Source organism: Gymnodraco acuticeps, unplaced genomic scaffold (genome assembly GCF_902827175.1).
Source record: "Gymnodraco acuticeps unplaced genomic scaffold, fGymAcu1.1, whole genome shotgun sequence".
Classification (NCBI taxonomy): Eukaryota; Metazoa; Chordata; class Actinopteri; order Perciformes; family Bathydraconidae; genus Gymnodraco; species Gymnodraco acuticeps.
Genome location: NW_022990341.1, coordinates 406033 through 430408, shown reverse-complemented (window position 1 = coordinate 430408; position 24376 = coordinate 406033).

The following is a 24376-nucleotide window of genomic DNA, read 5'->3' as shown; positions in this document are numbered from 1 at the left end:
AAGCAGGGAGCGTAATTGACTCCTGACTGAAACCACAATGAATATGAAGGAGTTTTTTGTCCTCCCATCTCCTTTGTGCAACTTGAAAGGTGCTGCTGTTTTAGTGTCTATTAAGAAACCCAGGTAACGTCACAGACATCAAAAGTGCTTATAAACAAGTGCAGGACGGGCTCTCCTTTGGTGCCAGTAGTACTTGACGTTAATCAATCAATTACCAGCTCCTATAGTTCAACCAAGGGCTGAGGAAATCAACCAAACTAATATGGATGTGTAAGTGATAACAATATATCTAAAATTGATACTGCTACACCAGGGGTGGCCAACCCGCGGCTCTCGAGCCGCATGCGGCTCTTTGCCTAGTTTCATGCGGCTCTTCAGTTCATATCGAATTGTATATGTGTGAGTTTGGGGGAGAGACACTGACTCCTGACTAGTGTTGCACGGTGTACCGATACTTGAAAGGTACCGCGATACCCTGCCGTTAAAAACGTTCCTCCGTTTCATTAGTATCGGTACTTTAAGAATGACGGGGAAAAGTACTCCGGTGAGAAAGCGCCGTTTAATAAGAGCCGTGTGTGTTCAGCGCTCTGCTTCCACTCCCTGCACTGCAGCCGTGCCTGCAGTCCCGCCCCTCTCAAGCACGCTCTAAGTCCCTCCCCTCTCTCGTGCACGCGCTAGCTGCCAGAGCACGTGAGAAAACGAGAAGCATGGCTGCAAGTGGGAGTGCAGCTGCCGCTGCGCCTCAGTTTGTTGACAAAAAGACGCCAGAAGTGACATTTGGAAGTATTTTAGCTATATCTCTGACAGTGAGAGCAAGCCTACGGACACCACGAGGCCTGTCTGTAAGAAATGTATTAATTTGATTTAATACGAATTCTTGTCATTTCTTTTATTTATTGTTCTCATTGTTTAAAAGTGTGTGTTATGGTTATGGTTCTGGTGTGAAATAAAGCACAATAATTACATTTAAGACTGTTTCCCTTTTTTTAAGAAAAGTATCGAAAAAGAATCGGAATCGCAATTCTTGACTTGGTATCGAAAACAAAATGTTGGTATCGTGACAACACTAGCTACTCCTGACAGTTAAACCTGATATTTAGTAGGTCTGTTAAGTATTGAATGCTGATCATTCTGACGTAATTTGGCCGGTCAAAGTTGTTTGGGCTCGGATAAAATCGCTCCGTTACTTTCGTCCCGTGTTACTTTCGTCCCGTGTTACTTTCGTCCCGGCTCTCCCTATGTGTGTATGTGTGGTGTCAGGTGTCAGTATGAGAGGATGACAGCGCGTCTAATTTTGATGTGGCCCAAGAGCCAATCACAATAATACCTGTGATGCAGTGAACCAATCACCTTTGAGGGGGGGAAAACCTATCGTTGATTAAACACTATCCAGTGTTTCCCCTACCATTGTCTTGGAGGGGCGCTGCACCCCGCCAACGGAGCCCCGTGCCCCCCCCTGAAATTCAAGGTGTTTAAAAAATATATATAATTATTTATTTTTTTTAATATATATATAGCACCAAATTGCAAATAATCTATAACTACTGTCACTTTTAACATTGAACATGTGCTCTTTTATTAAATAAACTAAACACTTTCATTTTAAGTTGTGAGTTTAGTGTTTTTGACCCTAAGAAACACTGATGCATTAATCAATAACAATAATCCACAGCTCCTCTCTCTGCTCCAGAGGATTTAAAAAAAAAATATCCCAATGCCACAAAAATGCATCAGTGACGTGGTTGAAATCTTGTCTCCAGAAAACAAAAAACTGAAACAAGCGGTATCAGTGACTGTGTGTTTGATGTGGCTCTTTGCAGTAAAATAGAAAAAATGTGGCTCTTAACCTCTGACTGGTTGGCCACCCCTGTGCTACACTCAGAGCTTTATCCTTAAGAGGAAGTACTGTGGGAGTGGTGAATTTTTTTTGTCATTGCTTAAAGGGGACCTATCATGCAAAATGCACTTTTTGATGTCTTTTATATGTGTCCCCGGTGTGTCAGGCAACTCACGCAGCGTCAGAAAATAAAACCCTCTCTCTTTTCCTCCGTACCCAAATCTCTAAAGACGGAGGAACAACGGAGCTGATCCAGATTTGCGTCCGATATGATGTAATATCTGAAATGTGGACCCACGGCACTATCAGAAAGTTGCTATCAGAAACAATGCCCGACTGTTTTGGACGTAATATGGTCGGTGTTTACATTAGCATCGCTAACACTCAGAGCTAACCTGTACTGGAGAGCATGTGTGTGAAGAAGCAGGAAGTAAAAAGGAACTCATCCTTGTGGTATAACCGGCGAAGAGAGAAAGCCTTTGAGCTCCAGACTGTCTCAGAGAGAATCCTTGATAATCCATGATATGGCGTTTCATCACCGCAGTATTTAGTTTAGGCAGTAGCTGCCGGGTCCCGCATGAGCTCAGCCCCCTCCTTTTTTTTTTTAATAAGCTTTATGCCCAAAATCAGCACTTTTGAAACAGGAAGTGAAATAGAGGGATATGAGGCATGGCTAGAATGGGTGATCTGTTTGATATTTTGGGTAAAACACTTCATAGACATGTGTTTTATATATTTTAATTTTTATGAGACCTATTGCTATTGCCTAAAAATAGCATGATAGGTGCACTTTAAATTGAAAAAAGACAGCATTTGACCTTTACAGCTTTGAAAGTTGTATACTATAGTTTTGCTTTAACACAACAAACTCTTACTGATATGTGATGGGTCCAGGCTCAAGGGCGTATGGCACTCTCAACTCTTTCCAGGACATGTCGGGGCCCTGCCTGCCAGTAGCTTTGCCGATATCTGTGTTGATAGCTAATAGATTAAGAGCGGTGAATCATAGAAACAGGAAGCGCTCAAACGTTTGTGTGAGTGTATCTCATTTAGCAGTGATTCCATGTCAGCCACAGCTTGTTACAAAAAACATGACTGATAGTGTGTTTAACAAACTTAAACTAGCTTTATTAAATGTCAGGTCTTTGGCAGGAAAAACATTTTTAATCAATGATTTTATCACTGAGCACAATCTCGATTTTATGTTTTTAACAGAAACTTGGATTGAACAAAATAACAGTGCAGCTGTTCTTATCGAATCAACCCCTCCCAACTTTAGTTTTATGAGTCAGGAAAGAATGCATAAGAAAGGGGGTGGAGTTGCTATTTTGTTCAATGATTCCCTTCAATGCAGGAAGACATCGTATGGAAACTTTGATTCTTTTGAATATGTGGCCCTTCGGCTGAAATGCTCCTCTCGAGCTCTGTTCCTAAATATCTATAGACCACCCAAATACTGTGCAAGCTTTTTTGATGACTTTACTGAACTGCTGTCTATAGTGTGTATTGACTTTGACCGTCTAGTCATTGTTGGTGATTTTAACATCCATGTTGACAACCCCCAGGACAGAGGGGCCAAAGAACTGCTTTGTGTTCTTGATAGCTATGGACTGACTCAGCATGTGACGGAGCCCACGCACAATAAGGGGCACACTCTGGACTTAATTATCTCAAAGGGTCTGAATATCTCTAAGGTTGTGGTGACTGATGTTGCACTCTCTGACCATTCCTGTGTTTTCTTTGAGAGCTCTATTTCTGTTCACAAAAATGTTCAAAAAGAGGTAACCACAAAGCGATATTTAACTGAAAATACTAGGGAAATGTTTACTCAGAATTTCTCTTCCACACTTGCCCCTGCTAACATCTCAGTAAATGAGCTCGTAGATCATTTTAATTAAAAAATTAAAAATGTTATAGATGCCATTGCTCCAACTAAGGTAAAGGAAGTGTCTGGCAAGAAAATATCTCCATGGAGAAAGGCCATGACCGTGAAAACAGAAAAAAGAGAATGTCGAAAAGCTGAACGCAGGTGGCGAAAAACAAATCTCCAGGTTCACTTTGAAATCTATAAAGAGAGACTTGGCCTTTATAATTTGGAATTGAAAAACGCACGACAATCGTTCTTCTCTGACATCATTACCAAAAACAAAAACAACGCACGTGCCTTGTTTGCTACCGTCGACAGACTAACTAACCCCCCAGTGTCAGTAGCCTCTGAATCTGTATCCACCAGGGCGTGCAATGATTTTGCCTTTTTCACTGACAAAATTCAGCAAATCAGACAAGCAGTCAGTGCCTCTGCATCAGGAACAGCAAATGTGTTGTCCCTATCTCCACTTAACATCAATTCAGACATCATGACACAATTCCATCAGATTAATGATAAAAACCTAGAGGACATTATACAACTTCTGAAATCCTCCTCTTGCTGCCTTGATATTATTCCAACAGGATTTTTCAAAGATGTTTTGCCTTGCATGGCCTCAGATCTACTTCATATAGTAAACAAATCTCTTCACTCAGGTATTTTCCCACAGGCCCTGAAAACTGCAGTCATTAAACCGCTCTTAAAAAGGAATAATCTAGATGCTTCAGTAATGAACAATTACAGGCCCATATCAAACCTCCCATTTCTAGGTAAAATCATTGAAAAAGTTGTTTTTCAACAGTTGAGTAATTTCTTTCATTTAAATAACTGTTTCGATGTGTTCCAGTCAGGCTTTCGTCCAAACCACAGCACTGAGACTGCTCTTGTAAAGGTCTTTAATGACATCCACTTAAACACAGACAGTGACAGAACCTCAGTGTTAGTATTATTAGATCTCAGTGCTGCGTTTGACACTGTTGACCACAGCATATTACTAGACCGACTGGAAAATTGGGTGGGACTTTCGGAAACGGTTCTAAATTGGTTTGAATCCTACTTAAAGGACAGAAACAACTTTGTTTCTATAGGTAAATACACATCTGAGTTGACAAATATGACATGTGGGGTTCCTCAAGGCTCCATCTTGGGGCCTCTTCTCTTCAACATCTACATGCTACCACTGGCTCAGATAATGAAAAACAACAAAATAAGTTACCATAGCTATGCAGATGACACACAAATTTACGTGACAATTTCACCAGGAGACTATGCTCCAATTCAAACACTGAGTAAGTGCATTGAACAAATCAATGACTGGATGTGTCAGAACTTTCTCCAATTAAACAAAGATAAAACTGAGGTAATGGTTTTTGGAGCCAAGTCAGAATGTATAAAAGTTAGCGCTGAGCTTCAGTCTGCAATGTTCAAAACAACAGATAAAGCCAGAAATCTAGGTGTAGTCATGGACTCTGACCTGAGTTTCAACAGTCACATTAAAACTGTTACTAAATCAGCCTACTATCACCTACAGAATATATATAGGATTAAAAGACTAATGTCACAGCAGGATTTGGAAAAACTTGTCCATGCTTTTATCTTCAATAGACTCGACTACTGCAATGGTGTCTTCACAGGTCTCACTAAAAAATCTATTAGAAAGCTGCAGCTGATTCAGAACGCCGCTGCTGCTCGAGTCCTCACTAACACTAAGAAAGTGGATCACATCACTCCTGTTCTGAAGTCTTTACACTGGCTTCCTGTGTGTCAAAGAATAGATTTCAAAATACTGCTGCTGGTTTATAAAGCACTGAATGGTTTAGGCCCAAAATACATTTCTGACCTCCTGCTAAATTATGAACCATCCAGATCTCTCAGGTCTTCAGGGACTGGTCAGCTTTCTGTCCCCAGAGTCAGAACTAAACATGGAGAAGCAGCGTTCAGTTATTATGCTCCAAATATCTGGAACAAACTCCCAGAAACCTGCAGGTCCGCTGCAACTCTGACTACTTTTAAATCCAGGCTGAAGACTTTTCTTTTTGTCGCTGCTTTTAATTGAACTATTCATATCTTAGACTGCACTGTAACTTTGATCCGATGTACTTTTTTCTTTTAATGTTTATTTTATTAGCTTTTCTTTTTAATGACTGATTTTAAATGCCATTTTCTTAATCTCTTAAAAGAATAATAAATAAACTTGCCTTGCCTTTAAAAAGTATCAGATTAAACAGATAACTGGTGACTGACAGGTTATAAAGTGAAGTTTAAATTCCAGTGAAAAATCCCATGTAATGGCGAATCATCTCTGTGAGGAAGTGCACACACTCCCTCACTAACATGTTGGTCTTAACTATTTGTTTGTTAAGAAAGGTAGTACATGTTTTTGAGTTGTCTTTATTTCAGTTAAAGTTATAAAAACAGTTTACATAGACAAACTAATAAAATGCGTCTAAATTATTTTGTCAGTCTGTAAAACACACAAGCACCAAGTAATCACCATTTCCTTTGTTCAGACCTGGAGGCCATCTTGTCCCAGTGCTCAAAGGGGGAGCACGCCTCCAAAGTACTCCTTATATGTGCCGTATGAGTAGGCGGAGTCTTGGACGCGATTGGTCAGGAAATGTGTGATTTTATGAGTGTCAATTAGGTTAAAAACTATCCGTTTTAAGCAGACCTTGTTGTTCTTGAAGGTATAATATTTATGGCGATGCAATAATGAATTTACTTAAGCCTTTAGGGTTTTATTAAAGGTAGACAACAGTGTTTAATTTTGTATTTAACCCTTCACTCCGCTTTTCAGAACCATGACCTGATTGGCCAGGTTGGAGTGGGAAGGCGGGCAGTCTCCTATAAATGTGGTTGGGAAGAGAGGGGAAGGGGCATTCGTTTTTGTGTTTGTTCCTTGCTGGTGAACGCAGCACCAGGCATGCAGTTTGTGTTTCTGTGGAATAATGTGGAAGGCTAAGAATAAAACACCTGTTTATTTTTTGCAAGAAAACCCTCTCTCCACGTATCGTTCTTTCACCTGCACCTCACATCGTAACACTCTACATTTATTTAGGATCTTTTGAAAGAATACAAAAGTAATATTATTGTCTTTACTGATGTAAATGACGTGGTAACATTTTTAAATGATTAAGATGGATGCTTCAAATAAGCCAGTGGGATTTCTTCCTCTTCCTGAAATGTATGATTTGTTTTTTTTGGTGTGTATCTGAAATGCTTGTTAGCCTTGAAGATGGTTCCTCTACGGTTCAATGAGGAGATTGGAAGAAAAATGAGAGCGAGGAAATAGCTGCCAACTGTCTTAAATGGTTTGTTATGTTCTCTCTTCCCTTTTTGTCTCTATGTCAAATGAGGCGAGACAAACAAGTGCAAACTATTATCGTCACCACACGCTTTATTTCTGTCCTCTTGAGTGTCTGCCTGGACTTTATTTAGAAACAAAAACAATGTCCTCTGGTTACGGATGTATGTGTTTATCCGTCTGTTCTCCTATGTCATAGGTTTTAATTGCAGATGACGGAGGTACGGCAGATTTCTGAGGCATCTATTCACTATTACTCCCTCAATTAGAGTCTTTGTTGTAGTCATCACCCTCGCAGCGTCTGGGCCTCTTTTTGTCATCACTATAGGCCTCATTTAGCTGCAGCACCTCATCATCTTTTCTTAGCTCTCTTCACCCCCGACAAAAACACACCAACACTCAGTTACCGCCTTTAAACAGCACTGTCAAATGTTATAACATTACATTTCAGTTTGTATCTCAGACTGCATTTGTATTTAATTCAATTGAAGATGACATCCTTATTTGATCTTTTTTTTTTTTTTTTCAAGATAATTAGTTGTAGCTAGTTTAGTGCAGCACACACTTCAATTTGTATTATAATCATTTGATGAATCTATAAAAAGAAAATAGATCTAACAATACACTGTAGTCGTTACACACTTAAAAATCACAGTGGAAAAACTAAAAACAAAGCCCAATGGCATATTTGTCAAAAAGCATAAAATGGACAAAACATATATAGTGCTTTCTTGGTCACAATATAACGCTTTTCTAGTCTTTGCAACCTCTCAAAGACAGTGACACATCTTGTAGCTCTACCTGACACATACAGTATAATGTAGTAAACTCATACTACTTCCCATTGAGGCAATTTACTCAAATGATGTAGCAACTCTGAGCTAGTAATCCAGATATGCTAATATGTTTAATCTATTTGTTATACTGTTGTGTATTTTTCTTATTGGATAAGTTACAAAAAAAGACATTACCTTGCGGTCCAAACTGTAATACACCAAGGATCCCTCTTATAGCTCTGGGTATGCAATGCTTTCAACATGTTGATGTTCATTTATAAAAAGAAATGACACAAAGGGTGCGCCTGATACCGGTTACTAAGCTTTACCTGCACTCACTGTTCAGTAGAGGGGTTTAGCAAACAGTCAATTAAGAACTCTACATTACAACAGAGTGGTGCAGGAACGAGTCCTAAAACCCGGAAGTCAGTTAACATTGGACCACTTCCGGTTCCCTCGTCTTAGAGTCAACAGGGTTTTTTTAACTAGTCTTTGGAAAATAGCTGGAAATAAGGTCTGTGTTTGACACAAATTTAAGAGACGGATCACGTTTTGTTCTACGACATTAAATACATCAGCAGTGACCCCACTGGGGATTTCTGAAGAGTTTACGTGTCTGAAAAACGATGGTTGTTACCAAGTGGCTGAATAGGACTACAGAAGTTGTCGAGGACGTTGTACGTCATTACGCCGAACACGTCAACACTCCCGCTAAGTTTGTTTGCCCTGTTCTGCTTGAAAGCAAGTACCTGCCTCCTGCAAACTGTTCAAACAAACGCTTCAACTTGTACAATTTAGAATCTGTATTTTTGAAAATCGATCTTAAGTTGGCGTGACGTTGAAGTCGTGCGACCCTGCTGTAGTTCGTTTATAGCATAACGTTAGCATTTTGCTTCTGGCGATTAGATTTATGATTCGAAAATTATAAAAGTAGGGTAGACATATGGAGATTATCCGGCTGAACAAAACGTGCATTTATCAAAAAGGTTCGTTTTCCACAGATCTTATTTTTTACAATATTTCAAAATCCTATGGAGAAATCCCATTGCTTTTTTGTCGAGGGAACCCTTGCGCAGCTTACTATCGGGTCGGCCTACACAAATACCTCATCACTGCCCTCTATAAGATAATGGTTAATTCATTTAAATAAAATGAGATAATACCATGCTACATGTAGCACAAGTCACAATACGTCTCAGTTTCGTCTCTCTCTTTGTTCACAGTGGTCTTTATCCAGATTAACTCTGCAAACATCACTGTCCACGCCCATTCCCACAGAACAGAGCACACACAGTAAGTCAACAGTTAATAACAGATTTCCCAGAATTGTACGAGGGAAGTGTGGGAGAGGTTGTTTTTGTCTGCAGTCAAATAATTAATATCATTGTACAATTTGATTAGAATTTCTTTGGAAGATGGTGTTGTTTCCTGCAGCGACACTTACACCGCAACAATGAAAACTGACATTAAGTAAAAACGTTGTTGCTATCTGGCATGGCAGTGATGATAAACGAGATGCTGAGGAGTTTAGCATAATGGATGCTTGCACACTGCGTTTGTCTCCTTTAATAGATATGTTCTCTTATTTTGATCTACATCTTCAAACTAAGGCATTCATCTTTGAGACAGAGCGAGGGCCCACTGTCAAGTTCAAGTTATATTATTGATGTTGTAGACGAAATATTTGGCTTCTTCTTTACCGTTATGAAACTTCAAGATGCCATAAAAAACAACGAAAGAACCATTTGAATTTCTAATATGCAGGGTTCAATTCAATCATGCAACGTTTGTAAAAGCACTTCTCAAAATTCCACATTTACATACATTTTAAAGCCTTTCTCTCCATTTTTACATCTTAAGAGATAAACCATTATTCGAAGGTTGAAAAGATTCAGGAATAACAATATATGAATATTCCTGAGTGTCTGACGTTGGTTGCAGAATGACAGGTCTCTCCACTTTGCCTGGAACATTAACTCTCAATAAGCACCCTCCAGAGTTTCCAAGAAAACCTTCTCTGCAGGAGCTTTCGTGTCTATTTAAAACCCTGCTTTACTCGCTCATTAAAAGGAGGTGACGGGCAGAATAAGACGCGACAAGTTGACATTTCCTGGTAAACAACACTAGCAATTAATAAGGCGATAACGTGAGGCAATTCATTGTTTGCTCATTTAAAAATCCACTTCATTATCTGGTCCTGAACTTGTCTGAAGAAAAAAAACAGAAGAATATCAGAGTCAAAGGCTGTGATTGAACTCTCTGATGCTAACAAGCACTCACATTAGACCTCAGTCAACTCAAGGTAAATGCAACCATCATAGATCATGTTCTGGAGAATCTATTGGAGTAGTGTTCATAATGATGAACATTAAACAACAACATTACTAATATGTCGTTCTCAGTTGTTGCATTCTACATAGTCGTTGACATTTAGACAAAGCTCCCCTGAAGGCCGACTTTGAGATAAATAGGGGGAGCCCAAAAGAATCGTGCATATTTGTGTCACACAGATTAGAAATGTTGAGTTTCTGTAAATAAAAGTTCTTGAAATAAATAATAGTCATTGTTCATTACAGTTTCTGAATATTTGTTTTATATTTGTGAATATTTCTGGGTGTTGCCATGTGTACGTGGTGGCGGTGCATTCTTTACGCTACTTACGTTGCTATGGTTACGGCAGGCGATGCTGGCGCGGTATTTGATATTTTCATACTGATATATTTTTTTAACTCTGGCTTTGTAATAAAAAATATGGTGAAACGAAAACAGCCAAGCCTCGCAGCTTTTGGATTCACAAGCAAAGAAGTGAAGGAGTCTAAAAAGGACAACGTGAACGGAACAACTTTTAGTTAGACGGCTGTAAGCGGCGTTAGGGTCGAGTTTGACAGCTCCGCACCGAGGGAGAGGCCTGCCGAAGCGGAGCCTGGAGTGCTTCAACAACGGCCACAGCCGCCGGCGCCACCTGCACTAGTAGTGCTGTAGCGACGCGTCGACGCGTCGACTTCAAAATATCGTCGACGACATATTTCCGCGTCGACGCGTCGCTACACACACGTGGGTCACCCAAAGCAACAAGCAGTTCGCAATCGCACTTCAAACACAATGGAGACTGAAACGGCTACCACCTCCTCCTCACAGGATTGCGCACGAAGCCCCCAAACGAAAACATCTCGCCCTAGGTCTTCAAAAGCATGGGAATATTTTAAAGTTAGTCCAAAACGCAAAGATATTATATCTCACTGAGACTGCTGCATAGCCTAGCAGAAGCAGCAGCTAGCTGTGGTGGCTACCATTAGCAGCTAGCATTTGCTCTCCGATTTTTACATAAAATGGAATTATGGATTATAAATTCAATCAGTTTTTTATACATAGACGTTAAAAACCTATGGATTAACCGATTCAGCCGCGTTTTTTCTCATTTTATTGCCATTGAACACGTCTTTTGATCAGATTGACAGCTATGGTGAGACGATCTCCCGAGAAGCTCTGTGAAGGTACGTGTTGTGATGACTGTATTTGCTTCCCCTGTCGCGAGTCCGGATCACTCAGTGATGATACTATATACCTACATAATCTGTGGAGTCTCAGCTTTAATCGGATATATTGTATGTGCAGCTACAATAAGTAATAAGGGTACTTTTATCTTGAGTTCTGTGCCAATGTCCGTTAGCATTTTTCGCTCAGGGGTCATTTAGATGCTTCTTATGAGACTTGTGTTTTGTTTTGGTAAACATGGTTTGTATCGTCAGTTAGCTGAGATTATTTCCGTTAATCTGGTATAACACATTAATAGGTTCTTAAATATTAAGATCCCCTGAGACACAGTATCGTGAAAAAAAAAATTGTTACATTACGTTTTTTTTACATTACGTTTTTTATGAATTGAACAACAGAAAAATAATCGTTAGATTAGTCGACTAATCGATCAAATAATCGCCCGATTAATCGTTTTCAAAATAATCGTTTCCCCCCAGCACTATGCACTAGCGAACCTGACGATGCCCATGACCTGCCTTTTAACTGGACACAGAAAAGATGGAGTGAGTGGAATGAAAGGTATCCATGGCTTTTCAAAAAAAATTTAAAATGTGGATGTGAGATTTGCAAAGAGGCAAAAAGTATATTGATCTCCCTGCCGCTCGCAAAAAAAATCCACCTCAGTGCACCTTTCACAAGAATGGATTCAGGGAAAACTCAGCAGTGATTAACAGAATAACCTGCGGAAAAAGATTTATAAGCACCATAAGAGCCAGGCACACGAAAAAGCGATCGAGATTTCGGAGATGAGAAAAAATATGTCCTACCAAACAAGGTAGGCCTATTGGCAATCAATGTTGATCTAATGCAGGAAACATATACATCTTTCAGGTCTGCCTATATGATTGCCAAAAATAATAATAAATAGGGCTCCCCCGAAAGCAAATGGGTAATTCGAACACTGACAATAATGCATATTTAATATCAGTTCCAGCTATAGTAGAGGTGTAACTTAATAGCAGTGGAAAATCAATGTTTTTGCAGATCCCGAGTTATTTAATTCCTCACCTTGCTGCAGTGACGTAGAAGTGTACTTGAAGCTGTCCACATTTATGACAGTGGTGTATCATTCAATTGCACGCTGAAATTGAAAGGGCGCTAAATCGCAAAAATACCAAAAACCATGTAATTTAAAAAACGTTGTATTATATTTGTACCAAGCTTAACCTCATGATAATTATCTACATTCATATGCTCATATTCACATGCAGCAAGGCTTTTATTCATATATTCTATACCTGTTGTGTTAGTTTTATTATCTTTGCTTTTTAATGCCTGTTTTTAAATGTCATTTTATAATGTGTTTCTGCTGTATTTCTTCTTAAATGTCTCTTTTTTTTTTTTTTTTAAAGCACTTTGAATTGCCGAGTGCTGAAAGGTGATATATAAATAAACTTGCCTTGCCTTCATCAACAGTGGGGCTGTACAACTTGGAAATAATTACCAATTGTACTAGTTGCCATTTCAATCAAATCTAATGTATAGGTCAATCTAAAAAGTAATGTACCGGCTGTGGTAAGGTAAGGCAGTCTTGATCCACATGTGTCATCAGTCATAAGGTGTACCTCAAAGGGCTTCAGCATGGGTCTGATGTGTATAGATTTATTTTTCTAATCACAGGTTGAGAGGCAATAAAAGACAGAGATGGATGGAGCGCGGCATAAAGTGTGTGGCAAACAAGGATAAATGATAGGGTTAAAAAAAGGGCCAACTGGAGTCCAATCAATCTCTATTGTGACTGTATATACAACACATTGCAGGATGATTATATATTTGGGATTTTAAATGGATTGAATGACTGAGGTAGGTTTCCAGACAGTCAATACTCACATGAAGAGTCCGGCAGTGGCTCAGTCAGTAGGGGCTTGGACTGTGAGCCGTAGGGTCGCCGGTTCAAGTCCCCGAACAGACCTAAATATGGAGTGTGGACTGGTACTTGGAGAGGTCCCAGTTCACCTCCTGGGCCCTGCCGTGGTGCCCTTGAGCAAGGCACTGGACACCCCCACTCCCATTGCTCCCCGGGCGCTGCCCACTGCTCCTAGTACTAGACTCCTGGTACTAGGATGGGTTAAAAGCAGAGGCCAAATGTCGCGCTCTGCTCTGATTCTAGCTATCAAAGTGCATGTGGGATTTTCTTTATGTATTCTCTGCATATTTTATCTATAATTTAAAACAGTGGTTGCACTTTACTTCACTGTTTTCAGTCCAGTTAAAAAGGTGAAATGTAAAATTGAATACACTTTTATCAACTCACCCTGCAGCTCGAAGTTTCTGGTCAAGTTAAAAAAGCTCTCACATAATAATTTATGAATGAATTCAACAAAATCAAAAAATTAAGAAAAACATTAGGATTTTCCAGATCTTCTCAACAGCTCTTAAATGTGAAAGGCATTGAGAGAGCTTTTTGGGGTTGCACAAGTTGGAAAAGATAACGGATTATTGCTCATAATTATTTTTGATTGATGTTGCAATTGCGATGATGATATTTGACTGTTTGATCTTTTCGGCATCATTATTCTCATTATCGTTGAAAAATACACCAAACTACAGTGTTTTTTAAGAGGATCTGTACCAAACAAAGAATATGTGTAGGCCTGGATATCTCTGGAATTATTTCTTAAAAATGGTATTTAAACAGTTATGCCACCTGGGCGCCTCCCTAGGGAGGTGTTCCAGGCACGTCCAGTTGGGAAGAGACCAAGGGGTAGACCTAGGACCAGGTGGAGGGATTATATCTCTTCGCTGGCCTGGGAGCGCCTTGGGATCCCCCAGTCAGAGCTGGTTGATGTCGCCAGGGAAAATAAAGTTTGGGGCTCTCTGCTGGAACTGCTACCCCCGCGACCCGGCCACGGATAAGCGGGAGAAGATGGATGGATGGTATTTAAACACATATTATTTAGCCTTTAACAAATATTGTGCTTCCTGCGATTTGAGTATTGCACTAGTCCACTTTTAGATTTTGACAAAGTGCAGTTCTACTAGGGGTCAAACAAGAGAGCTCACACTGAGGCAAACACATCAAATATTAAATAACATTTTATGTATTTTTGATCCGTAACTAATGACTCTTTTCAGTGGCAGTCAGTGTAGCACTGGTGAGTCAACAACAACAAATAAAAATTCATCAGAAGTAGCTGCGAGATGCTAATGCTGCCGTTGGCATCAGCAGTGTTCACCTGAAACATGAATAGAGCAGATGTGGGCAGACATTTAAAAAAAGAAAGCCCTGCTTGGGTGAATAAACTCGTTCTCTGCATCTCTTATATGTGACACCTGTTCATTTGAAAGCTAATTCTCTTTGATTTCATGTATACGGCCGTCCTGCTCTCTGCCTGTGTCTCTAATTAAGATCCTGGTGCAGCAGCGCTAATGTTAATTCACAGGTGTCTGCTGCCTGCCAGTCACCATGGAAACCTCAAGGTATGCCGCCTATTCCGTAACACACATTCACAGGTTTTTTTTGTTGTTCTACGCCCCTTATCAAGACTGATTAGTCTGGACAACAAACAATGTTCGCTGCAGCTGATCTCTGCTGAACAGGAACATGAACATGACATTTTCACGCGCATTCTGGGTAGTAAAGACACCATAAAGACTTCTTCGTGAAAACACACTTAAGCACCTTAGCTGCCAAACATCCCTGTACTAAACTGTATTTCATTTTTACATCAGTTTATTCAATATATGTATATAGTATTACAGTACAGAGTATGAATTCTTATGTACAGTTTTTCAGTTTACATTCTGTTTTATTTTCGTATATATTTGTATCCCTAGTACTTACTTGCACATATTGCACTACTTAATTAATATATTTTTCTTTTTATGTTAAGTATATTGAGTGTTGTTTTGTTGGAGGGGAATTGAGACTTAAGATGTTTTTGTGCCAAAACTACACTGTTGCTTTTGTGCATATAAAAAATAAAGTCTATGAATAATTGAATATGAATCCGTTGATTTTTCCTCAGGATATAAAGTGCATAAATCGAAAAATGTGAGTGTATATTCTCAGACTCATGTTGCTTAAATCATTTTTTGAATCCATTACCTCTCTGTCATAGGAATTCAGGGTTGATTGATTACAAGAGTTCATATCAAAACACTGTTCCTTGATTTCGCCCCTCAGTATTTAAAACCAAGCATGTTTAGTTGAACAGGTGAACAATCTGAAATATGCCGGTGTGCACACGACCAGAAATGTGTTTAATTTTCTGACGGAAAAGGTTGACATAATGGAAAATGCCCTATTAATTTAGCATTTGTAGCCAGCAGCAGGTTAGCTTAGCTTAGCATGAACACAGGATGAACCACATAAACTATCAACTATAAAAACATTATACGAAGAGCTACGAAGAGGGTTTACAAAACAAACAACCAACAACATAATTATTACATTCAAATGAAGTACATTATTCAAGTTTACATTAACTTTGGAGAATAACACGGGAGAAATGAGGGGAGGGAAGTAAGAGCGGAGAGCTCCTAATATCTTCTCTCTCAAAAGATAATAAGAGAGAGAGACATGATTAGGAGAGAACTCGAAAGAGACTCTATCTCTCTATATCCCCTCTCTCTCTCCCCTATTCTCTCTCTCCTACCTCTCTCTCTCTCCCTCTCTCCCTCTCTCCCTCTCTCTCTCCTCTCCAGCCGGTCAGTATCGTCTCATGCAGCTCACTGATCCAGTAATGAGTGACCCGACAGTGAAGAATAAATATATTTATAATTAGTTTAGGTTGTTGTTGTTCTAATGAGATGTGTGGTATTAAATTGTCGTTGTTGCGTTCCAACACGAGGGATTTCTGCTTCACACACGTTGCATACCGCTATTTTATTGTCTTTTTCGGACACCTTCAAAATCTGCCAGACTGGTGAAGCCATTTTGGCGAGCTTGTTTTGCCGCGCTCAGAGGAAAGTAGGGCTGCTCGATTATGGCAAAAATCATAATCTCGATTATTGGGGTCAATAATTGATATCACGATTATTAAAAACGATATCCGTTTACTTTGAAAACATCAATTTATTGGAGAAAAACAGTATGTTTTTAACAGTTGATTACCCTGAACTTTAAGTATAATTCAACTGAAAAACCAATAAAAACAAAAAGTAATAATAAAAAAATAATCGTTTTATTTAGATTACGTTGTTTTCGTAATCGTTGCAAGCCATAATCGTAATTGTGATTAAAATACGATTAATTGAGCAGCCCTAGAAAAGTGTCATGTATTTTACGTCTCCTGATCGGCCTTTATAGAGAGCACTGATTGATCGGCCGAGAGTGAATATCGGCGAGAGTGAATATCGGCGGCCGATCTATCGGAGCGTCCCTATTTTATATAAATTCCACAATTTTTTCTTATATAAATACGATAATTACATAAAATACTTAATTGCATTTGAATTAAAGCAAAAAGCCTCCTGCACCTCAGCTCGTGGTGGACAAGTGTCGATCGTTGACATTTGAAAAAAAAGGAAGTGAAAAAGACACACACTATGGTCTCAATCAATGTAGCTTAAGTGGATTAAGAAGAACAGCTTTAGGTTTCTTGGAATCAGCTTCAAAACAACCGGACGTGGCCATCATGGAGAAACAAACACCTCAGAAACTGCTGTATTAAGAAAGGAGAGCAAAAGAAGGCAGAATTCCACAGACAAGTACTTTGAGAAGGAATAGAAAGCCCCCTGACTGGAAACATCACAAACAGGCATGAGATGTGCTCAGTGTACGACACATGGCTCTTAAAACCACCCAGAAGGAACCAATCGAGCATTAAGGATATCAGTGAGGTGCCTGTGAATAGCCCAAAGAATATTAAAAGACAATATCCAGCGCGGGAACAGCCTGTTTCTCCTGCTGCTGTGTGACAAGCCGAAGTATTCTCGGTTTTCCCACAAGACTACAGAGCAGTTGTTATCCTTAGGCTAAAAGACTCCTCAATTCATCCTCTGTGACATTCAAAAAATAGTTTTCCTTTGTGTTTTGCTTGTGTAGAACAGACAATTCATTGTGCAACCCCGTGTTGCCAAATGATGATACCTTGAAATATGTGATATAATATGTGATATGGAGGTTTAGAGAAAGATGTGAAGATGAAACAGTGTCATGTGGGTTTGTTGATAAGGACATTATGTCAGGATGTAGTCGCTCTGAATAATTTGCCGCTCTAATAGAGAACAAACAGTACATTTCCCTCGCTATCGTCCTAATATGACAAGAGATTGGGGAGGAAAACAGCCGAGCTTTGTCCACGGGGTGTTGATGGCTAGTTAATGCTTTTATTTTCCAATTTTTGTATTTTCCCATTGAATGAAAAAAGGTTGAGGCTATTCTACTTCCATAATAACAATGTATAGAAGTTGGCTTTTTTTATTTATCAGTGATTAATGATAGGAGATGCATAGCCTAAAATATTTTCTTTTCAATCCACCTCTATTTCAAGAGTGATCGGGAACCGAGAACAGTCGGACAATACAAATGAATGTGTTCATAATTAAAAACAGTTATAATGCATAAAAAAGGTAACATTTTGAAAAGATTGCAGGAACAGATGAAGAGCAATCACTCTGACTATGAGGGCTTTTTTCTCAATCTTTTAAATGGACTCAAACTTCATCTGAGTAATCAGCTTTGTTCGTTGTTCGGCGAAAAGGGAACTGATTTACAGTCAACGTTTTTTCTGTTCCAACATTGAAGATCAACATCTGTAGAATATTAAAGGTGGGGGAGGTAAGTTTGAGAAACCGGCTCGAGATACACTTTGTTGTATTCCATGGAATGCTCTTAACATCCCGATAGCAATGAATATCTGAAGTGCTTTGACAAAAAATCCATAAAGAAAGTCATCTGTGGAAGCCGTAGCGCTGTAAAAAGCATGACCAATCATTTGAGCCGGCCCGGCTAAAGTAACTGGATGGCCTACCTGCCTGTCAGCCTTCCATCTGTGCACAAACTTACCTCGTGCCCTCATTGGTCATGTGTGCGTTCGTGTGTGTTGGAGGAGGGGCTCTGTAAGGAAGTGGCAGATTTTTTCCGGTTGTGTATTTTCTAATTCTAGCGCACTCGAGCTGGTTTCTCCAAAATGACCAACCCCACCTTTAAGAGAGCAATATTGATTTAGTTGTTCCAGATGTCAACAGCCAATAACAAAACATAAAGCACGATGGTAAACTGAATCAAACATCTTTGGGCACTGGTCAGATGCATTTATGCAGAGACAAAATCTACTGAAAGGTAAGAACGTTGTATCATTGAAATGTATCCTTGAAAACGAAAAGGAAACCAATTTAAGTTTCAGCTTCACGTGTGATTTAAATAACAGGTTATCTCAAATCCATTGTTATGTCATAAGAGTACGGACACTAGAAGTTCTTTCAAATTTGAGAGGCTAGAAAATGCAAAAGTCAACTTTGCCATCATCTGAATCAAAGAGAAGTTCATTGGCTTCTTCATTGTTCATGTTGGGATAAATCTCATAAGGGCATCATTATAGAATACAGTATCAGTCCAATCATTAATCTGACTGATAAAGATTAAGTATTAGGCATTATTGAAGCTGAACAATAAATATGAATCGTGGGTGTCCCACATATTGATCTACATCACTGTGTTTCCGATAACGTTGATGGACATTTTTCACTATTTGCCAACGTTCAAATGAAGAACTGATCAGTACATCAACAAAATAATTAGCAAATGGATTTGTGTTACCGAGCCAAGGGATCATTATTATAGCTAAAAGCTCATATCCATCTCCATCTCGTCCTCCAATTGGAAGATTGTTAGATCCCAAAGTAAATACTGCACTGCCTGTGTAATGATGATGTGTTTTGCAAGACTAGAAAATAGTTATATAAATGCAGTCCATGTCCTATCAGATGCTTCATCATCGTGCAGAAACGTGTTCCTACACCAGCGGACCACTTCAGTAATTACACAGACTCCCTGCATCCTACAACCAACTCAAAATGGTTACAAAATGTTCTTTTCTGCAACAATGACCACCCAATGCTTCTCCATCCTCCCGTTTACCTGTAGTAAATGCCCCCTGGGTTGCTATGGTAACACGGACAGTGTGAGTTAGAGCGACGGCCCCGTTTTTAAGCCCTCTAACAGAGTTAAGAGTGCATCCTGCGATAAAAGCGGTGGAGAAACCTGCGGTGCCGAGGGGTCGGCCATCTCACCGGTTAGGAGCCACAGCGAGCTGACGTAGACAAGGTCATCAGAGGTCGAACAACAAAGGAGCAGCCACTGATTATTACGCTGCTGGCTGCCAGGCGATACCCTCCTCTGTAAACTAAGGTCCTTTGTCCATTTAGTGTTTTCTCTGTCTCCACATTTCAGAGCATGCCAAAGAATTTCCTTGATTATAAATGTTATTTCTATTATTATATGTATTTACATTTAAGAGTAGGCCGAATGTTGGTTTAAGGCGAAAGAGAGAGAAGTATCCAAATAATAACAATTCGTAAAGAGAAGTCCAAAAGATAACTAGATCTGTGTGTATTATTTATCTTCTATTCTATTCCATAAATCATCTCTCAGCTCATTATTTATTGTTCTGTAAACCACTGAAGAGGGTTGAAGAAGTTCAAACTAGTTTCAGTTTACCGAGAAAAATACTGCATTTGTATTGAGGGAGGCATCAGTATAATCAATCTGATTAATGTAAGATATGATAGTATTTCAATGTTTTAAGTATACTTGATTTAAATACAGGGCTTCCACTTGTAATGCACTGCTTTCACATTGTGTTACTGAGAACGTTTACAATCCCTGATTAAGGTCAATTTGTAATCACAATAACAACAGCCTATTAGTTTAGAGTTCTTCACAAGTGCAATAATGACGAAAGTAAGCTAAAAATACCAAAATAAAAAACACATTTAGCATGTGACTGGATATAATCGTAAACAATGCAGGGCTACCAATTAAAGACCAAAACAAATTTAATTTAATTTTGTTTGAGGCTTAACACAGAAAGGAAAGACACAATTTATACCCGATTGCAATTTAAACAGCAACACTCAACCGCACCCCACACACACACACACACACACACACCTCATTCCTTCACTCAGTGAACCACACTGCTCTGTGGTTTCCATAGTAATCCTAAAGCCAATAACATCCCTAAACCTTTCCTCCCTCAAGTCAACAAAGCCAGCGATGGAAATTGCCCTATAAGTTGCCATTTCTGCAGCAACGTTACACACCTAACCTGTACACCCCTCCCCCCTAAACTCCCAGCATGCACTGTGTTTCCTCCCATCCTCCACCCCACTCAGAAGGAGACAGCATTATAAATCAATTTACAAACTGCGAGAGACATCCGGAAGAGGATGGAAATGAACAACGGCAGATGAAGGATATTGAAATACGTTTTCATGCCACCACAGTGCGCCGGTGTAAACAGTGGCACCATCTCGTGAGCAGCTGGCACAGGAGGAAACCTAATAGTGTTTTTGTGAGTGTGATGAATTGGGAGGAATAAGGGGAGACAAAGAGGGTCTGAATGAGCCTGTTGCTTGAGCAGGATCCTGGATAATAAATAGTGGAAATGATCAGTCATAGCAGGCAAGGTTGTTTGAGGTAACTCAATTGTTGAATGAAATGGTGAAGGTGGTTGAGGAGACAAAAAGTCACCTCATATGACTGACCACAGGAAATCCAAAAGCTTCATAAATTCATCAGTGAGTGTAGGGTTTCCAGCAGGTGTCTGTCTCACAAGATGAGACCTTTGGCTATGCGGACATGCGGACAACTTTCCAACCTTTGGGGTTTTTAATAAAGGGGGCTTTTTGAAAGATGTCAGGTTTACATTTAGAGCAGTAATAAATCATGTTTAACGGTGCGGATGGCATGACAAAATTGTATTCCTGGTTACATTTAGTTCAGAATAAATGTTTGTTTTAAGTAGAAAGCAGGTAAATCATGGATAGAAATCCAGTATTTCTCTTATAATTATACATGTCTGTGTCTGTTTACATGCCATGAATATCCTGTCATCCAGAAAAACAGGATGAAATCACGAGACCTACATTAATAACCGAATATTAAAAAGGCCAAAAATCTGATCCAACATAGCAAAACAATGACAACAATGATGAAACCAGCTAAAACAAATTGTTATTTCAACTTAATTAAAATGGTAAAACAATTAGATTATTGACACAAATACGGTATGAAAGCTTCTCTCAATATTTTCTTTGTTTAATTAATTTGGAGGCGTGAAACAAACTAACTAATTATCATAATCATTAAGGCAAGAATTCATATAAGACACATAGTTAGTCGTACCAATATCATGCTACAGCTTTTATTGAAAAAACATGAACAAAAAGGCTAAAAGATTGTTTAGCATCAAGATTACATAAAATAGCTGCTGTTTTGAATGCCTTTAAGACTATCATAAGTTACCGTTGACTTTCTTGTTCAATGTAAGACACCAGAAATGTTAGTAACATGCTGCTAATGCCAATGGCTATTTTTTCTTCAAATATAACGTGATGTTTTTGCTTAGGAAATACTTTCGACTACAGACAATACAACTAATCTGACGTCACATCTGGGTAAACAACATGGCACTGCCGCCCATATTCAACACGCATGTAAACCGTTAGGCGTTTCCATAGCAATATGCATAGCAGTTAGCACAACAGCAGTACAGTATAATACATGAACTACCTTACTTGTTAGTAGATAGTCGAAGTTTCCCGAAGCAGTATCCATGTGAAAATGCCGGATTGAATAAAAAAAGTTATTCTTCATCTGAACTTGACTGTAACCACAGACAGGAACACTGTACCCTCTCATTAAGAGAAGTTGTAGATGAAAGCAGGAGGTTTTAAGAGGTTCTTACGTCGGTTATACTGCTTCTACAATCCTCCTTCTACAATTTCCTCTACGAATAATTGGGACTTAAATAAACTCAACTTTAATATTTCTTTGCTCTTTTTCTGAGCATAACTGACCGCTAGCTAGCTGATCAGGCTAATGCTAACGCTAATGAGACAGCTCGCTCAACAAGCTTCCCAGGGGCATTGCGTATCTATTTACAACATGTGACACAAATGGGTGCAGATCATTGGCTCAAACAGAAAAACACTCCCACCCTGTCCAAAATCAAATCTAAAATTAACATGTTTTCCTTTTCAGGGAAAGTTTTTATTTAATTTAAGTGATGCATCTTACAATTGTGAATTAAAAATGATGGTCGTATTTTGTGAATTTATTGTGATCTTTCTGTTTATAGTTTCTTTCTCTTTATTTGTAATAACTTGTTTCCGAAACCCTATCATATCACCCTTGAGAACTGTGAATAAAAAAAGATTGATTTCCATCCCAAAAGTAATTGCAGGAAATATAAATAGCCCTACTAATGTAACTAACGTGGCTGGTACTTCAGCCAAGTTTACGTTACATGCCTTTAAAGAAAGGAAAACATTTAGATTACATTACTTCCATGTCTCTCCCATTAGCCTCTACTGTACTCTGATTTAGCTAAAAAGCTATAGAAAATGTTAGTATCATTACACGAAAAGGTAAGACGGTGAATATGTTAAAGATTACACTTGTTTAATGATAGCTTTGTCTTTGTGATCATGTTAGTATGCTTATTTAGCTCAAAGCTCTACAGCCTCACAGAGTATATTGGATGGTATTTCTTTCTACATAACCAACATTCTTTTTTTCTTATAGCTCTGGGTTGGTCGCCACCAAGTCAAGAGAAAAATATGTATAACAGTGCTTCCTTTGTCTTCCTGCTGTTTCTCAGCTTTTGTTGATAAAAGCATGGGGAGTAATTCAAAACTTGTGGGAACTGAAAAAGTGGGAATTGAAACCAAATCAATAAGCTGAAAGACACTAAAACTTCCATTGAAACTGCAGACTTGATTGTTTTGTTTCACATTTATACATCTGTAATATAATAAGGCCGATTGCTGCAGCCCTGAAGTTATTAAAATAAGCTTGTAGAGGAATAGCAAATGTGACATAGGCAGGAGTTATTAGTGGTGTTTCTCTGGTGTGTAACAGCTCCTGTCTCCTCCTACGCCTTTCCTCTCCAAATAGGCATCTCAAAGACTGACTCCTTCCTGAAGCTAATGGTGATGGTGCACTACTTTTACCCTGCTAATTACAGACAGCATGGCAGAGATGACATGTAATATCGCCGTGTTTGCTGTTAATGTTAAGAAGATTGCCAGCAGTTAAGAAGGACAGGAGCCCTCACAACTGTGTTGGATATGGGATTTTAAGTGGGAAGACGCCATTAACAAGATTTGGGGTTATGGGGGAGCGAGTGTGTCACATTACTGTGGTGAATCGAGTAATTAGAAAGACAGAAAAGACAGAAGCAGATGATATCCTTCCGAGGGTTTCCCCTTAATTTAAAGGTCCCCTATTATACTGTTTATCGTCAATATATTATAGGTGTCAGATATATACAAAACATGTCTGAAGTGTTTGGCTCCAAACACCAAACAGATCATTGCAGCATTACCCATAATCCCCTCTGTTTCAGCCCTGTTTCCAAAGTGCTGATTGTCTGTTACTTTAGATGAAAATAAGGAGCCCCTCCCCACGCCCCTCTGAGAGATATTTGGTTAAAATGAACACATTGGTGCTCTAGGAGGAGATTCAGGTGATAAGGGGGGGGGGGGTTACCTTGGTTGGTGTTACACCTTACACAAGCCAAAAAAATCGTTTTGACATCATACAGTGGCCAAAATCTGATCAGCTCATTTTCAGACGGTTTTTATAGAAAATGGATCAGGACAAAAAGAGAGAGAGAGAATCTTTGTTCCTGAAACTTTCAGAATCTCTTACACAGATGGGACACATGTTGATGTAGAAGAGACATGAAGAAGAGGGGACACATGTTGATGTAGAGAGACATGAAGAAGAGGGGACACATGCTTGATGTAGAAGAGACATGAAGAAGAGGGGACACATGTTGATGAAGAATGATGAGGGGTACATTTGAGGGAAGAGAGGGGGACCACATGTTGATGTAGAAGAGACATGAAGAAGAGGGGACACATGTTGATGTAGAAGAGAC